Below are 10,246 nucleotides of genomic sequence, written 5' to 3' on the forward strand. Positions count from 1 at the left end.
CTCCCCCTTCAACCTTCAGTTCATTTTCAGTATTCAGTAGTCTCTCAGGATTTGCATCCCTCTCTCTCCCCAACTCTCTTTCCCTCTTCCCCTCCCCATGGTCCTCCATTAGGTTTCTTCTGTTCTCCTGTTAGACCTATGACTGCAAACATATGGTATCTGTCCTTCTCTGCCTGACTTATTTCGCTTAGCATGACACCCTCGAGGTCCATCCACTTTGCTACAAATGGCCAGATTTCATTCTTTCTCATTGCCATGTAATACTCCATTGTATATATAAATCACATCTTCTTGATCCGCTCATCAGGTGATGGGCATTTAGGCTCTTTCCATGATTTGGCTATTGTTGACAGTGCCGCTATGAACATTGGGGTACATTTGCCCCTATTTTTAAACCCAAATAACAGGCAACATTAGAATGGAGGCCTTGGGGGAGCTGGGATGGGAAACTGTCTTAGGATGTCGTTGCCTCAGTGGTTATCCCAGAAACGACAACCAATGATTCAGTTGGTGGACCTCACTGGGGCTGGGTGACTGCCATTCTTTAATGGACTCCAGGTGACTGTTGCAAAGCTCTGATCTAATTCCTTCAGCACCCAGGTCAGCATCAGGATTACACTCCTGGTAGCCATTCCTGGATACCCACATCTCACCTAGGAAGGGGCGCTTGGCTACACACAGATTTCAGGACCAGGTCAGAATCTCTCTGTCTTGGCAGTGGCCCTCGGGGCTGCTTGCAAAGACTCTTTCTCTCTGCCCCAGTAGGATCACTGTCTCCACTCTCTTGAAGTCAGGTGTGACCATGTTACTTGCTCCTACCAAAGCCATTCAAGAGGGAGTGAAGTTTGTCACTTCCTATGGGGGCTTCCATGACCCTCATGCAGTTTTCTGCTTTGTGACTGACCATGCTCCAGGTGATTGAGCAAGGACCCTGGGTCCCCAAGTGGAGTGAGCCCACAGCTGTTCTGTGTAGGGGGAGCACATACAGATGTCTGTGGTAACTGCAGCATTGCCCCCAGGGCCAGTCCTGTCAAGTCAGTGCTTAGCAGAGTGGGGTGCGTGTCTGAGGTGACACCTACATCATGGTTAGGCTCTGCTGGGGTAAGGATGGAGCAGAATAAAGTACATGCATGCAAACTATTAAACCATTGAAGATCTAGGGGGACATTCTGAGTAATTGCCACCTCCTCCACAAAACTCCTGTCAGGTGTGCAGTTTGGGGCCCTGAACCCAAGAAAACTTGTAATTTTCACCTGCAGACTCTCCTTACCCTGCTCACTGGAATCACGTTTTGGGCAGTTAAGGCATGGTGTGAAAACAGAACCTAAACAAAAGCCCATGAAATACTATGGCTGTGTTCACATGAAATTGTTATTTAATCATAGTAAAATGTAAAACATCTAATTTAGCTTCAAATATAGTATAATATTTTATAAAGCAAAAATGAAACACAAAAATTAAAACCCAAACAAAAAGAAGGAGAATGTATACAAACAGTGTCTTAAGAAAAATCTCTCTCAACTTTACTATGGCAACTCTGGCTTGGCTATTTCCTTCTTAGATTAGTCTCATTTGTTTTCCGCAGTCTTGTGTTCAGAGCCCTCCACTGGGTGGATGCCACTTTGCTACCTCATTATACCTAATAAGGCCACCATTCCTTAGATTCCCCTGGCCTGATTTTTTTCTTGGTTTTTAGGGCAGCTAGCTGCTGTTCAGTTCTGGAATGCTCTCCTTTTTAGAGCAGCCGGGATATTTTCTCAGTCAGATACTCTATTTCCTTTAGTGCTCATGACACATGATGCCATCTCTCCCAACAGGCTGGAGTATAGAGGGAGACATCAATGCCACCATTTTCTTTCTCCTTGGAAGGGCAAACTTCTCTTCTGCTCATTAATAGATATCTGGTCTTAGCTTTCTCTATTTTTATTTCCTTTCTTTCCTCCCTTTTCTGTTCTTGCCTTTTGGCCATATAGACTGTTGTTCATGGATTGGTGCTGTGCCCGATGCTAAGGGGAGATCAGGCTACACTGGGAATCTCCAACTCTAGAAATTCTGGAGACTACAGAAAGCACAGGGTCAATAGTAGAATAGTGATAGTGGAAGAATGCTTTCCTGCTATCTATGCTGAGATAAAATAGGGCAAAAGAAGGTTATAGGGTCCAAGAAAGGACATAGCTATGTGAACCTAGGTGTGCAGACCACTTCTTTGAGTATGGGTATATGTTTAAAAAAATTTTTTTAAAATGTCTTTTATTTATTTTTTGAGAGATAGAGAGAAACAGTGTGAGCAGAAGAGGGTCAGAGAGAGAGGGAGACACAGAATCGGAAGCAAGCTCCAGGCTCTGAGCTAGCTGTCAGCCTAGAGCCTGGCGCAGGGCTCAAACCCATGAACCGTGAGATCATGACCTGAGCTGAGGCCTGACGCTTAACCGACTGAGCCACCCGGGCACCCAGGGTATATGGTTTTTTGTAGCCTCGGTTTTCTACTTGGGACCAAGAGAAACTCATGCTTTGAATACAACTTTTGAACCATTCCATTAGTTCTATCCAGCACTGAAAAATCTGAATTTTGGTGACAGTGCCAAAAGATGTGAATAAAGGACTATAAATATACTTCTTGATATTGGGTTTTCTTTGAAAAAGATGTAATGGAAAGCAAGTTAGCACCACACATCCCATCGTTTTTCATGGGCAGTTAAGATAACTACTTGCTGTTGATATTATGCCATATAATTGTGCAGTGTGATTGCTTCTTGTAGGCCCATAGTATCTGTTCTATAGCGTTCTATTTTATAGGTACTTTTGAGGTGTAGTTTTTATTGATTTGGCACATACCCGGCAATAAGAGGTTCTTGGATTGATTAGATAGTATGGTGAAGCTGAAACATTTAGTGCATTCATTCTTAATCTGTAAGGATGTTTATTTGCAGTTCTGCATATATTTATTACTATGGTATAAGTAATGTTAACATTAAAAAGAATATTTGGTGTGTGTGTGTTCCTAGTAATAAATTAAGAATTTCATGTTTCTCTCTTTCAAGATACTGCCCAGATCAGTCTAAGGAAACAGTAGAAAGCATGAAGTTAGGTACAATGGATCCCCTTCTAGGCAGAGACTGTACATGTTTGTACCCTTAACATGCTTAGCATAATGCTACTAATGTTGGCTGGTTGTATGAATCTAGAGATTATTGTTGAATCTTCCAGCAGATAAGACAGTCAAATGATGCACTTCCTCCACCTTTATTTGTCTTGAGCAAAAATGAGAAGATTCTGGTTGCTTCTTTGAGAAGAAGCATTGCTCACTCTACAAACGTGTTTATAGGCTGTCTCTATAGGTCCTTGCAAAAGATCTTCTACAGTTCTTTTTGTCTTCTTTGTGTCTCATTGACGATTTTCTAATGGCTGCTACAATTTATAAATGTAGATATTCTCTGCCTTTAGATACTAATTTGCTTTGACCACTCCTGCTCTTTCTTTCAATTTTGCTTCCATTTGTGCCCTTTGGTAGTATGCAGGTATTAATTTGGGGGTGAATGGCAAGGGGAGGCTTTTAAGATGGAATGGAGGTTTGTTCTTGGAAATGACATTAACATTTCAGAGTAACAGAGGACCACTTAGTGCAACGATTCTTGTTTTCTGTTTGCACATTTTGACTTGGTAAATAAAAATCAGAGCGGAGAGGAGAAAGATGGTCTGTGGACAGAGGCAGAAAAGATGGGTGGAGGCGTGGCCGGGAGAGGAGGTTTAGTCTCTCTGCGTCTCCGAGAGCTAACAGTTGATGTTGGCCTGCACCACGTTGGCTGCGGGCTGGAGGGACCTGCTGTAGGTTTGCACTGTGAGAGACAGTTGACGGAAGTAGTGAGGAAATGTTATCCACAGCTCTCTGTAAAGTGAATAATTTACTCCCTTCCTTCTGATAGACTGAATCTGTAAAGCCTTTGGGACTCTTTGGATAAAGTGCTCTACAAACATGTCAGTTGAGTTTTGGTTTTATTACAGAGGAGCCTGATTAGGATGGAAAATGGAAGTTAAGTTAAACATAAGGATTTATTACCTGAGGGAGCCTCTTGTAACATAATTGTTTTAAGAAAGAAACATGTGACAAAGGAGTTGAAATCATCTGCATGTTATAAATTTTATTTGCTATAGTTACATTTGAATGCAGGTGCAATTCATTTTTATTTTTTTGGTAAATAATTAATACTGTGTCTGTGGCCTCACAAAATCTCATGTTCTCACTGACTCAGCGAAGCCTCTGGTCACTGGGCCTGACAGGGGCTCCTGGCGAGCGCATTGCACCAGTCACCAAGTCCTACTGGAAACTGGACACTGTGTATGTGTGTATGCCATTTAGTGCGACTGGGGAGGAGCAGGAGGGTGTGTGGGGGAAAGGATGTGGGAAAAGGAGTCAGAAGAGAGGAAGCTGAGCTCTACAGAGGAATTTGGTCTCCAAGTTTTCTATTTCCTCCCCAAATTGAACCTGGCGGCAAGAGGATGACTGTTGTCACAGGAAACTGTGCGTGACATTGAAGTGTGATTGTGTTGCTGAATGGAATGGGAATGTGACTCTGAGCTCACCGTGTGCTCTGCTCATTGGTGAATGGAGTTATGTTAATGTCATCCAAAATGGAAGTGGTCTTCAAAGGCAGGAAATGAGGAAAACTTATAATGGAAGATGTCTTTGAATGAATTTAGCATCGGTAGCCTGATGGCATAACACCAAGCAGATGAGTAAGTGTTCTTTTCTTTCTTTCTTTTTTAATTGATGTTTTCCTTATGGCTGCTACAACTGATCATTTAACACAATTGATCAGAATATATTCTTAGGGTCCATGAAATGAAGAAACAGAGAAAATGAAGGAACAGTTTTGACTGAAAGAACAACACATTTAGGTATTTAAACATTTAAACTTCCTCTATTTTCGAGCTTTCTTCTCCTCTCTTCGTATCTCTCTGTATATGATTTTTATGTATTATTTTAGGTATAACATATTTTAGAATTGATTATTTATAGGTTATTTGTTATATGTAAAATCATCAGGCTGGGCATACAATGTGACAGCAGCTTTGAACCATTCGTCCACCTCACAGCTGACAGCTCTGATCCTTCTCCACCTCCCTGTGGTAATGGAACACTTAGATAAAATATAAACACACCGCTTTCCTTTGAAGCAATAATTATTATCAAGCAATTTACTTTATTTACTCGTAATGCATGCAAAGTTGAGCAGCACTAAGATGATTGAGATTATTTTTGGAAAACATTTTGATCACATTTCGTCCCCCATAACCTCCCCATGTTGTCTCATGGGAGAGCCAGACTGTGGGACCAGTGAGCTGGTTTTGGTCACAGAGATCACATGTACTGCCTCATGAGATGTGTGTGTGACTTGAGATTCAAATTCAGTTACACTGATTAAGAATTATTGGGCAAACGGCCATCCAGCTGAACTTCTGAATCCCAGATGGCTAACTTCAAAAATGCCTTCAGGTGCTCAGTGGCTGCCTCAATATGGGTTACCAATCCAGAGTGCTGGCTTATCAGTTTTGTACACTAGCTTCGATTTAGCACTCACAATTTTTCTTGACATGCTCACAAGTCGTTTTCTGTTGAAGCAGTTTTCTTTTTATCTTTGATGATTTTTAGAAGAGAAAGGCTGTGAACCTTTGCTTGCATAGTTGGTTTGAAAGAGATTATTATTATCACAGATCATATAAGAATAAGGTTAAGATACCTAGAAATAAATAAAGAGTTAAAGATCTGTACTCTGAAAACTATAAGAGGCTTATGAAAGATATTGTAGAGGACACAAAGAAATGGAAAAGCATTCCATGCTCATGGATTAGAAGAACATTCTTAAAATGTCCATACTACCCAAAACAATCTACACATTTAATGCAATCCCTACCAAAACACCACCAGAATTCTTTGCAGAGCTAGAACAAATAATCCTAAAATTTGTATGGAACCACAAAAGATACTGAATTGTCACAGCAATCCTGAAAAATAAAAACAAAACCAGAAGCATTTCTGGATTCTGAATTTTAATTCTGGATTTCAAGCTATGTTACATAGCTGTAGTCATCAAGACAGTATGGTACTGGTATAAAAACAAGCACAGAAAAGAAAACCCAGAAATGGGCCCACAACTGTATAGTCAACTCATCTTCCACAAAGTAGGAAAGAATATCCAATGAAAAAAAGGCAGTCTTTTCAACAAATGGTGTTGGGAAAACTGGATGACAACATGTAGAAGAATGAAGCTGGACCACTTTCTTACACTGTACACAAAAATAATTCAAAATAGGTGACCTAAGTGTGAGACAGGAAACTATCAAAATCCTAGAGTAGAACACAGGCAGCCACCTCTTTGACCTTGGCTGGAGCAACTTCTTATTAGACATATGGAAGAAGGCAAGGGAAACAAGTGGAAACATGAACTATTGGGACCTCATCAAGATAAAAAGCTTCTGCACAGCAAAGGAAACAATAAAAAAATTGAAAGGTAGACTATGGGACAGGAGAAGATATTTGGAAATGACATATCTGGTAAAGGGTAGGTATCCAAAAATCTATAAAGAACCTATCAAACTCAACACGCAAAAAACAAGCAACCCAGTTAAGAAATGGGCAGAAGAGATGAATAGACAATTTTCCAAAGAAGACATCAACATGGCCAACAGACACATGAAAGGATGTTCTACATCACTCATCATCAGGGAAATAGTAATCATAACCACAATGAGTTAGCAACTCGCAACTATCAGAATAGCTAAAACTTACAACACAAGAAACAACATATGTTGGTAAGGATACAGAGAAAGGGGAACCCTCTTGCACTGCTGGTTGGAATGTAAACTGGTGCAGCCACTCTGGAGAACAATATGGAGGTTCCTCAAAAAAACTAAGAATAGAGCTACCCTATGATCTAGCAATTTCACTATTAGGTATTTACCCAAAGGATGAAAAAAATGCAGATTGGAAGGAATACATGTACCCCAATGTTTATAGAAGCATTATCCACAACTGCCAAACTACGGAAAGAGCCTAAATGTCCATTGACTGATGAATGGATAAAGAAGATTGGAGATATGGATATATATATATATATATATCCATCCAATGGAATATTACTCAGCCATCAAAAAGAATAAAATCTTACCATTTGCAATGTTGTGGAAGGAGCTAGGATGTATTATGCTAAGTAAAATAAGTCAGTCAGAGAAAGACAAATATCATATGATTTCACTCATATGTGGAATTGAAGAAAACAACGTATGAACATATGGGAAGGGATGGAAAAGAAGAGAGGGGAATAAACCACAAGAGACTCTTAATTATAGAGAACAAACTGAGTGTTGATGGAGGGAGGTGGGTAGGAGATGGGGTGGATGGGGGATGGGTATTAAGGAGGGCATGTGTTATGAGTATTGGGTGTTGTATGTAAGTGATGAATTACTGAATTGTACTCCTGAAACCCATATCACACTGTATGTTAACTAATATTTAAATTTAAAAAGTGTTCATTAAAAAAAAAAGTATCAGGAGTGTGTGGGTGGCTCAGTTGGTTGAGCGTTTGACTTCAGCTCGGGTCATGATCTTGTGGTTCACGAATTCAAGCTGTGCATCAGGCTCTCTGCTGTCAGTGCAGAGCCCACTTTGAATCCTCTGTTCTCTCTCTCTGCCTTTCCCCCACTCATGCACTCTGTCTAAAAAACAACAACAAAAAAAACCAAAAAAGAATAAGGTGAAGAATGATTTCCTGAATTATCTTCTTTGGAGCATTCGCCTAAGGCTCAGTGTTCATAGTCATAATATAATAGGTTTAGTAGCCACCTCTAGTCATGTTAGAGGAAGCTTTTTTCTTTTCCCCCAGAAAAACATGAAGTAATGCAGCAAAGTGATTGACTTATGGGGTGAAAAAGAACAACTTGTGCAGTTGGCAGAATGAAGTGGTGTTGGTTGTGTGTCCTCATGGACAAAGATTGTTGCTTGTTGGTTTTTGTACACCACTACTTAACACAGTGGTTAGTATGCTGTAGCCAGGAGGAAACTGTTTTCTAAAACAAAAACTAAAAAAAAAAAATCAGAAGCTAGGACACCAATAAGCAATATTCTCCAAGAGACTGACACTTATTTTAACATTGCAATACAATGTTAGTCTCAAACCCAGTATGGATAGTGGGCAAAGGCTTTCTCGCTATTTTTTCACCGTAAGGTATGGTGGGCAGAATTCTCTCACCCTTGTAGAATTCCCTCCTCTTGTGTGTGGCAAGGACATTTATTTTGCTTCTCACCAATAAAATCCGGCAAAGGTGAAGGATTTTGCAGATGTACTTAAGGTCCCTAATCAGTCATCTCTAAAGTAATCAAAAGGGACATTATTCTGTGGGTTTAACCTAACAGCCAAACTTTTAAAAGACATTCTGAAGGGCAGAGACTGAGGAAGACAGAGACTCTCTCTCTTGCTGGCCTTGAAGAAGCAAGCTAACACGAGTTCTACAGCTGCAGTGAAATGGATTCTGCCCCGGGGCGGTTGGGGGGCTCAGTTGGTTGAGCATCCAACTTCAGCTCAATCATGATCTCACCATTCATGAGGTTGAGCCCCGTGTTGGGCTCTGTGCTGGCAGCTCAGAGCCTGGAGCCTGCTTCAGAGTCTGTCTGTCTGTCTGTCTCTCTCTCTGCCCCTCCCCTGCTTGTGCTCTCTGTCTCTCAGAAATAAATAAATATTAAAAAATTAAAAAAAAGAAAGGATTCTGCCAACAACTAGGTAGGATCTGGAAACAGAGAATCCATCCAAGCTGGATTCTTGATCCACAGAAACTGCAAGATAATAAGGGCAGTTTTATCCCCTCACTAAATTTGTGGTTTCCGCAGAGAACGAATACAAAGTGCAACTGCAAATATTCGTCTTGTGCTGTTGTGTTTCAGTGCGGTGTATCCAGTGTGTGGTAGGAGAGAGAGCAGCTCGCGCTCACTATGATGTGAGGTCTGTGTTCCCGCTCATGTGGAAGTATGATTCTGTAGGTAGGACCTTGAACCAAATGAAGTTTTGGGGGAAGAGGTTTGTTTTGGTTTTCCTGGATTTATGTGAACTCCCAGGCAACTTTACTTACCTCTTCAGACTTCAATGGATAAATTGGCCCATACAGCAGCCTTAAAAAGACTTTCATAAAAATTCTATCACCTTTCTAAAAAACGTCACTTGCCTGAAAATATTAATAATTCTTCATACGTGTTCTCCATTTGCATTTTCAGTGTTGTTCCAGCTGATGATAATGAAGATCATTCTTGTGCCTGCAGCTAGTTTTACTTGACAGATGGACGAATGGAGTTTCAACAAATTATTCATTCAAATTATTGATTCTTATGAAGTTGGGGAAGATCCCTCTTTGAATTTTAGGCATTGTCAGTGTTTGTTTGGGAGAAGCAATCCATAGCCCGATGGAAATAAAAGAATGCACCGCTTGAGGGATTTGTGTGTAGATTGGCTCTCTCACCCCTACTCCTTCTCTTTAGAGAAACAAGTTAGTTTTCACTCATTAGACACACTGGTGTGACATTTGGAAGGTGTTAGTGAAACAGACAGTTTTCCTTCCCACTTTTGACTGTTCGAGCAACTTTGTGCGGACTGTTCCCACGTGTGAGCCCGAGCTGCTGGGAGGCTGTGCAGCGGGGGCTGCGGCATTGGCTTCCTGTTCCTCTGAGGGCAGCTATGGGAGTGGGTTCTGAGCCTGCAGGTCCGGGGGTGGCTTTAGAAAGAGTGGCTTCCCCTTGGGGTATTTCTAAATTTTTATTGGAGTCATATTCATAAGTTCAACCTGGAAGGTCTCTTTCAGAATCTCCTGCAACATTTAGGCTTCGAATTTCCTGTGTTAAAGAATTTATAGCTTAAAATACCTTGACTGAATGCCACCGATTCTTGATGCAGTACGCTCGGGTTTGCCTAAGCACTGAGTATGTCTTATTTATACAACTCTTTTTGAACAGTCTTGCAAGACAAATATCCATGTCTGAAGCCTTTGTGAAAAAACAGCTTTTGGTTTTCTTAATTCTCTTTTTGTGTTTCTTTGTTTTCGGATTCATTAATTTCTGGTCTTACCTTTATTGTTTGCTCCCTTCTACATTAAAAAAAAAGTTTTATTCTGTTGTTCTTTATGTAATTACTTAAGTTGTATAATTAATTCATTAACTTTCAGCCTTTTAAAGCCCTTTGTTCTCCCTAGTGGAGCCTGGGTGGCT

At 40.7% G+C, this 10,246-nt stretch overlaps 1 long non-coding RNA gene across 1 annotated transcript; it reads left to right on the top strand.

The window, feature by feature from the left end:
* The first annotated feature begins 4,451 nt into the window (after window positions 1–4,451).
* Window positions 4,452–9,589, top strand: LOC115296768. The gene is made up of 3 exons (XR_003911041.1): window positions 4,452–4,734; window positions 4,831–4,896; window positions 9,263–9,589. It is a non-coding gene; the product is annotated as an uncharacterized LOC115296768 (long non-coding RNA).
* Window positions 9,590–10,246: the final 657 nt, after the last annotated feature.

This window comes from Suricata suricatta, chromosome 7, assembly GCF_006229205.1.
Source record: "Suricata suricatta isolate VVHF042 chromosome 7, meerkat_22Aug2017_6uvM2_HiC, whole genome shotgun sequence".
Classification (NCBI taxonomy): Eukaryota; Metazoa; Chordata; class Mammalia; order Carnivora; family Herpestidae; genus Suricata; species Suricata suricatta.